The sequence below is a fragment of the Hyperolius riggenbachi genome, chromosome 7, assembly GCF_040937935.1.
Source record: "Hyperolius riggenbachi isolate aHypRig1 chromosome 7, aHypRig1.pri, whole genome shotgun sequence".
Classification (NCBI taxonomy): domain Eukaryota; kingdom Metazoa; phylum Chordata; class Amphibia; order Anura; family Hyperoliidae; genus Hyperolius; species Hyperolius riggenbachi.
In genome coordinates, this window is record NC_090652.1 from 185,634,137 (window position 1) to 185,642,438 (window position 8,302).

Below are 8,302 nucleotides of genomic sequence, written 5' to 3' on the forward strand. Positions count from 1 at the left end.
CTATACACCTGGCTACATATACTGGGGACACCTATACACCTGGCTATACTGGGGGCAGCTATACACCTGGCTACATATACTGGGGGCACGTATACACCTGGCTATACTGGGGGCAGCTATACACCTGGCTACATATACTGGGGACACCTATACACCTGGCTATACTGGGGGGAAGCTATACACCTGGCTACATATACTGGGGACACCGATACACCTAGCTACATATACTGGGGACACCTATACACCTAGCTACATATACTGGGGACACCTATACACATGGCTACAAATACTGGGGACACCTACAAACCTGGCTACATATACTGGGAACACCTATACAGCTGGCTACATATACTGGGGACACCTATAGACCTGGCTACATATACTGGGGACACCTATCCACCTGGCTATATATACTGGGGACACCTATAGACCTGGCTACATATACTGGGGACACCTATCCACCTGGCTACATATACTGGGGACACCTATAGACCTGGCTATACTGGGAACATCTATCCACCTGGCTATATATACTGGGGACACCTATCCACCTGGCTACATATACTGGGGACACCTATAGACCTGGCTACATATATTGGGGACACCTATCCACCTGGCTACATAAACTGGGGACACCCATAGACCTGGCTATACTGGGAACACCTATACACCTGGCTACATAAGCTGGGAACACCTATAGACCTGGCTATCTATACAGAAGACACCTATAAGCCTGGCTACCTATTCTGGAGACACCTGCAGAACTGGCTACCTATACTGGGGGCACCCATAGACCTGGCTACCTATTCTGGGGACACCTATAATCCTGGCTACCTTTTCTGGGGGCACCTATAATCCTGGCTACCTATTCTGGGGTCACCTATAATCCTGGCTACCTATTCTGGGGACACCTATAGACTTGGCTACTTATACTGGGGACACCTATAGACCTGAATACCTGCACTGGGAAAACCTATAGACCTGGTTACTTCCACTGGGGATACCTTTTGACCTGGTTACCTATACTGGGGGCACCTATTTTCTGGGAACTGTTGCCATATTAACTATTTTTGGGGAACTGCTGCTGCCAGATTAAGTGCTTTTTGCGAAACAGCTGCCAGATGATGTGTATTTTTGGGGAACCGCTGCCAGATTGTGTATAATGGGGGAACCGCTGCTTCCAGATTATGTGTATTTTGGGGAACCACTGCTGCCAGATTACATGTATTTTGGGTGATCCGCTGCCAGATCACGCATATTTTGGGGAGCCGCTGCTAAATTATGTGTATTTGGGGGAACCACTGCTGCCAGATTACGTCTATTTTGGGGGAACGACTGCCATATTATCTGTATTTTGGAGGAACCTCTGCCAAGTTGCATGGATTTTTGGTGAAATGCTGTCAGATTACATGTATTTTGGGGGGAAACACTATGGCAGAGTTCAAACTTCCCCGGCAGACCTTTTACACCACTGCTAAGGTCATGTATATTTTGCCTTACCCATGACCACGCCCAAATTTTGTTGCGTGACCACACCCATGTTTCGGCGCGCCGCGCTACGCACAGCGCAGGGGTCTTTATCATTATAAAATATCTGTTGTCAGTAAATTATTATATCTTAGCCTGTAAAAAAAGAACGTGAAAGGTGGGAAACACTGGTATGGGGGGCCCCATAATCTCCTATTGCCCGGGGGCCCCATGAGTTGTCAGTCCGCCCCTGGCATCAACATTAGTTTTAGTACATAAACAGGGACACAAAATAATACAAAGCCAGTAAGCCACCAAATGAAACACAGTCATGTACAAAGGATTACTGCCAAAGAGTGAAACAGTAACAGAGCTATATGGGAGAAGGCAGGGCAGTACTGAATTTGCTGCTGCATTCCTTGTATAAAAATAAAGCATTGTGATTTTAAATAATTTCTGGTTATTGCCATTAGAGGTGACTCGTACTTCAGATTTTGGGTTCGCGATATGCGAACGCAAACTTCCGCAAAAGTTCAAGTTTGCGCGAACCAGGCGAACCGCTATATACTTCATTGGAAGGCAAATTTTAAAGCATGCAAGGACTATTTCTGGCCACAAAAATGATGGAAAAGTTGTTTCAAGGGGTCTAACACCTGGAGGGGGGCAGGGAAGAGTGGGATACAAACCAAAGGTTCCGAGGAAAATTACGGATTTGATGCAGAGTAAGGTTGCAATCCCTAAAGGGAAGAAATCACAATGCATTGCTAAATTGGAGGCATAAAGTGCTTTAAACTGTGTGTGTGTGTGTGTGTGTGTGTGTGTGTGTGTGTGTGTGTGTGTGTGTGTGTGTGTGTGTGTGTATTCATTGATCAGGTAGTGTGAGTAGTGTACTGCTTCACACTGACAGACCAAACTCACTGTTTAACGCACCACAAACAGCTGTTTGTGTAGGGATGGACGTGCTGGTGCGCCCGTTGGCGAGAGTGCAGGCGATGGCAGTTTTCCAGCCCATATGGTCGGGCTGAAGTAGATCAATGACAGAACAACAGTGACTGTCCAGCTGATCCAATTTGGACTGTCCACAATGAAGCAACAACCTTATTATCTTGGGTGTGCCCCACAACACACTCATATAGGTAATTGCTTCATTGTGATATGCAAGACACTTCACCGCGGCAAGGTAACAATCACGAAGGGGAATTGACACATGTACATGCCTTTTGTTTTGTTGTTGCAGCCACAAGAGAAAAATTATTATTATTTTTGGTAGCGGCCGCTGCTAGCAGCGATCTTAAAAAATCAGGATTCCACCTGGAGTCCTGGACCCTCTTGGTGGTGGCGGAGAAGGCAGTCAAGCGGCCTGCAAGCAGAGATGCTGTGTGGGGACTGACTTAGGCCTGGTGCACACCAAAAACCGCTAGCAGATCCGCAAAATGCTAGCAGATTTTGAAACGCTTTTTGTTATTTTTCTGAGGCGTTTTGCGGATTGCTGCTGCGGATTTCAGTGTAGTACATTTCATATATTGTTACAGTAAAGCTGTTACTGAACAGCTTCTGTAACAAAACCGCCTGGCAAACCGCTCTGATCTGCCGTTTTTCAGAGTGGTTTGCGTCTTTCCTATACTTAACATTGAGGCAGTAACGCCTCCGCAATCCAAAATCTGCAGCAGCCCGGGAGTATGCGTTTCTGCAAAACGCCTCCCGCTCTGGTGTGCACCAGCCCATTGAAATACATTACCCAAGCATTTCCACATCCGCAAGCGGATTGAAAAAACGCTGCCGAACCGCTCTGGTGTGCACTAGGCCTTAGTCTTTGGGCAGGCAATAGCCCTCCGGGATTCATGCCTCATTCATTTTAATATAGGTGAGGTACTGAACACTTTTTTTGACCTAGGCAACTTCTCTTGTCAGTGACAATGCCTCCTGCTGTGCTGGTCCTTTCTGACAGGATGCTTGAGGTGAGGCAAGCCAGAAGTTCGATGGAAAATTGTGACAGCTCTGGCCACGGGTCATGCCTTCGCACCCAGTAGTCCAGGGATTCATCGCTGCTCAGAGTGTCTATATAATAATGGCAGTATTTGTATAGCGCCTTTCTCCTGTCGGACTCAAAGCGCTTGCAAGGCAGCCACTAGAGCGCACTCAGTAGGCAGTAGCAGTGTTAAGGAGACTTGCCCAAGAAACTCCTTACTGAAATAGGTGCTGGCTTACTGAACAGGCAGAGCCAAGATTTGAACCCAGGTCTCCTATGTCAGAGGCAGAGCCCTTAACTATTACACTATCCGCATTTAAGGCCAGGTCGAGGTGTTTATGGAGGGTGAATCTGGAAGGGCAGAGGTTAGGCATTGGACAAAAGAAAGGCCACATGTCCGACATCACCATCAGATCGCTAGAGCGTCCTGTCCTTTTCTGCACGGACATGGAAGGAGGAGGATTACTGGCACCTTTATTCCATTGTGCTGTGACATCACCCTTAACCGCACTGTAAAACATACTTGCCAGCTTGTTGTGCAAGTGCTGCTTATAGGCTTCCAAAATTCACACGTCACCCACCTGTGGGCCTAGAGTAGACCCTCGTGCCGGTGCAAACCTCCTGCAGGTACACCACTCCTGCTAGACCGTATTGCAAACTTCAAGAATGGAGACTGCACACAAAAGGCTTCAGCAACAAGCTGTATTCAAAGCATGTAGAGGCACAAACACAACATGTTTCGGGCGGAGCCCTTCCTCAGGTGTGCCACACCCATCACCTGTGACACCTAAATACCCCCCTACAACAGGAAGTCATGTGACAATCACATGACCAAAACAAACAGTGGAATATATCAATTGTCTAAAGGGGAACTACACCTATGGTGTCTACTCCAGAAGCAGTAACTGAGGATTAGGACACCCAAATATAGTTAAGTTTACAAAATGATTCATATATAATATACAAATACAATATTACTGTTCTATCATAATTTAACGATACCAATCTTGAAAAAGTCCTGTTATAACGTTCTGCACAATCCGTTTCAGCCTAGGAGAAAAAGGACATCATAAAAAACACTTCAGACTCAGATTTTCGTTTAAACCTTTAGGGCATACACAGTCAAATTTTCTTATCCATTTAGCCTCACACTGTAATAGCAGTTTCTTCCTATTACCACCTCTTGGAAGTTTTGGCACATCCTCAATTACAAACCACCGTACTTGACTCGCCCCATGACGAAATTGTAAGAAGTGCCTGGATACAGATGTTTCATATTCTTTTTTGCCTAAAGCAAAATTAGATATATCCCTCTTGTGTTCTTGTATTCGTTCCTTCACAGGTCTTTCAGTCTTCCCAATGTATACATACCCACAGGGGCACTTGATCCCGTAAACAACGTACGGGCTCAAGCATGTAAATCTGCCCCTGACGGGCATGCTGACACCAGTGGTAGGGTGAGAGATACTGTTACCCTTAACAATGGCCCCACAGCAATTACAACCCAAGCAAGGGAACGTGCCTTTCTTAGAACTCGGGGTCATCTCTTTCTTTTTGATAAGAATATCTGATTTGCACACCCAATCTTTTATAGTTTTCCCCCTACGGTAGGCAAACACAGGGGGTTCAGAAAACAATTTCCCAAATGCTTTGTCCTGTTCAAGGATAGGCCAAAATTTGCGCATTACTGAACGAATTCGTCCAGACAAATGGCCATAGTTACACACAAAAGGCAACCGATCAGAAATCTTTTTCTCTTTGGGTAACAATAGTTCTTCCCTGGTCATAGACCTCACTTCCCCACTGATCTTTTGAAGAGCATGTTTCTCATAACCCTTGACCGCCATTTTCTTAATAAGACCTTCCGCAGCGCTGTCATAATCTTCAATTCTCGTCGAAATCCTCCGGGCTCTTAAAAACTGGCCCTTTGGAATGCCCTTTTTCACAGTCGCGGCATGAAAACTGTCGGTGCGCAACAGATTGTTGTATTTAGGTGTCACAGGTGATGGGTGTGGCACACCTGAGGAAGGGCTCTGCCCGAAACATGTTGTGTTTGTGCCTCTACATGCTTTGAATACAGCTTGTTGCTGAAGCCTTTTGTGTGCAGTCTCCATTCTTGAAGTTTGCAATACGGTCTAGCAGGAGTGGTGTACCTGCAGGAGGTTTGCACCGGCACGAGGGTCTACTCTAGGCCCACAGGTGGGTGACGTGTGAATTTTGGAAGCCTATACACATTCACCATCACACTGCACCCGCGATTGAGCATGTCTCAAGGTGGCACCTCTAATCCCTTGGAGGAGGCTCTAGCAATTACGTTTGCATATGGAGAGGAGGATATCGAGAGAATACTCAATCAAGTGACCTGTGTACCATTGGAGGAGGATGAGGAATCCCAAATAGCATACAAGAAGGCCCGCTGGTTTTCTTTGAAAAAAACTAGAAGCAAGATATTCCTCACATCAATCATTCCTGGTGGATTATGTGCGTGCGAAACGCATTCCACGTGGATACAGGATTACACTAAGATCCACTCTCCTGGTCCAGGATACTATCATTCAGACAAGATTTTTTGAAATATTAAACAAAGGCAGTCTGGATGTAATGGTCCTCACCATCGAGAGACTGTAAGTCCAGATTGTAGAAATTAAGTGCGAAGTTGGGAAGCTGCAGGGGGAACTGGTTGAAGCCCTCCCACCGCTTGACTATACAGCTTTAAACACGGAACACAATGTGCAGCTAGTAGCTCTGAAGAAAGAATTGACCTCGGTAAAGACCACAAAGATACGCCGTGGCATTGAGGACTACAAGCTTGGACGAGTATATACCTGGCAGAGGGAAAGACGTACCGCTCGGGGAGATCCGCAGCAGGTTCCAGTGGAGAGAGGAGGCAGACCGCCACGCAATCCGTGACCCGGAAGTGATCAGCTGCAACCCGGAAGTGGTCCGTCCGGCGACCTAAGCCAGCGAAACCTCGCCGCCGCCCGCGTCAGGGAAACCCACGACAAGGGAACCCGAGAGGAGGAGGGGGACAAGGCGGTACACCCGCTGGCACCTCAGGGGATTCACAGCCGGAGGGATCTAGTGCGGGATCCTCTGTGGATTTTCAGGAGGCCGAGACACCATCAGACACCGGAGGCAACGGAGGGGCAGGAGCTCCAGCAAATCCCAAGCGCAATCCGAGACAACCCCTACCTCGGGACGACTATCCAAAACGAGGAGGCAATCGTTAGAAGGGGTAAGCAATCCCATTGTAAACATTTCACAATACAATTTGACTAAATCAGAAATGAGTGTTTTGGCTAAAGGCTTGGGTTTTGTTCCCACGGTGTCTGGTGACTTATTCACTTGGGAAGTAGACTTTTACAAGTTCGTCCGATCTATTAAATTAAGGATGACATTTGCGGACAAACCAAGTGTAATTAAGGGACCCTTTTTCAGAAAGAGCAACTGGGAGCCTGACATTTTGAACACTTCCGTTGCTCTGTTTGAGGGGGCAGTGCTGCACGAAGTGCGCAACCTTTGGGAACAATTTGAAAAAAAGAAAAAGTCCTCATTGTATAATAATCTGTCTCCTATGGAGCGAGAAGCCTTGAAAAGTCTGAAGGAGAATGAGGGCATTGTTATCTGCAAAGCGGACAAGGGGGGAGCAGTGGTGGTGCAGGATAGATGCCAGTATGTGCAGGAGGCACAGCAGCAGTTAAGTCAGGAGGGCCACTACCGATTATGTGACCGTGACCCTACAGTGGAGATTAAAAAGAAAGTTGACATGTTAGTAAACCAGGGGCTTGAGGATGGTGTCTTAGATGAGAAAACAGCTGCATTTTTGATTGTTGATAATCCGCAGATACCGATACTATATCTTTTGCCTAAGATACATAAATGTTTGGATACACGACCGGGCAGACCGATTGTGTCGGGAATTGGTTCGGTTCTGTATCCTCTGGCCAAATATGTTGATTCCTTTTTGCAGGAATTGGTTGCTAATGTGGAAACATGTTTGATAGATACGAAAGATCTACTGTGTAGACTGGAGGAATTAGGTACTGTCCCGGAGAGCCTATTATTGTGCACATTGGACGTACAAAGTCTTTTCACCTCAATCCCGCATGCAGAGGGTATGCAACGGATTGAGGAGAAACTTTTGGAGACGACTCTTTCCAATCCCAAGGTTTTTTTCATCTTGGACGCTTTGGAACTTATTTTGCGTTCTAATTACTTTAGATTTCTTGATAAATTTTACGTCCAGTGTCAAGGCACAAGTATGGGTTCCCCGGCTGCTCCTTCCTTTGCTAACCTGTTCCTCACTGATCTGGAGAAGAGCATGTTTATTGATCACTTAGTCTATGGTAAATATATTTATCGATTCTATCGGTTCGTGGACGATATCTTGTTATTATGGAAGGGCCCGGTCGAGTTGTTTGGAAAAATGGTGGAAGAAGCCAATCTGGCACACCCCACTATCAAATTCACGGCTGAGTGGTCCAGGGATAGTGTTCACTATCTTGATGTGACTATTAGAAATGAAAATGGCAAATTGGTTACAAGTTTATATCAAAAACCCACGGAGCGCAACAATCTGTTGCGCACCGACAGTTTTCATGCCGCGACTGTGAAAAAGGGCATTCCAAAGGGCCAGTTTTTAAGAGCCCGGAGGATTTCGTCGAGAATTGAAGATTATGACAGCGCTGCGGAAGGTCTTATTAAGAAAATGGCGGTCAAGGGTTATGAGAAACATGCTCTTCAAAAGATCAGTGGGGAAGTGAGGTCTATGACCAGGGAAGAACTATTGTTACCCAAAGAGAAAAAGATTTCTGATCGGTTGCCTTTTGTGTGTAACTATGGCCATTTGTCTGGACGAATTCGTTC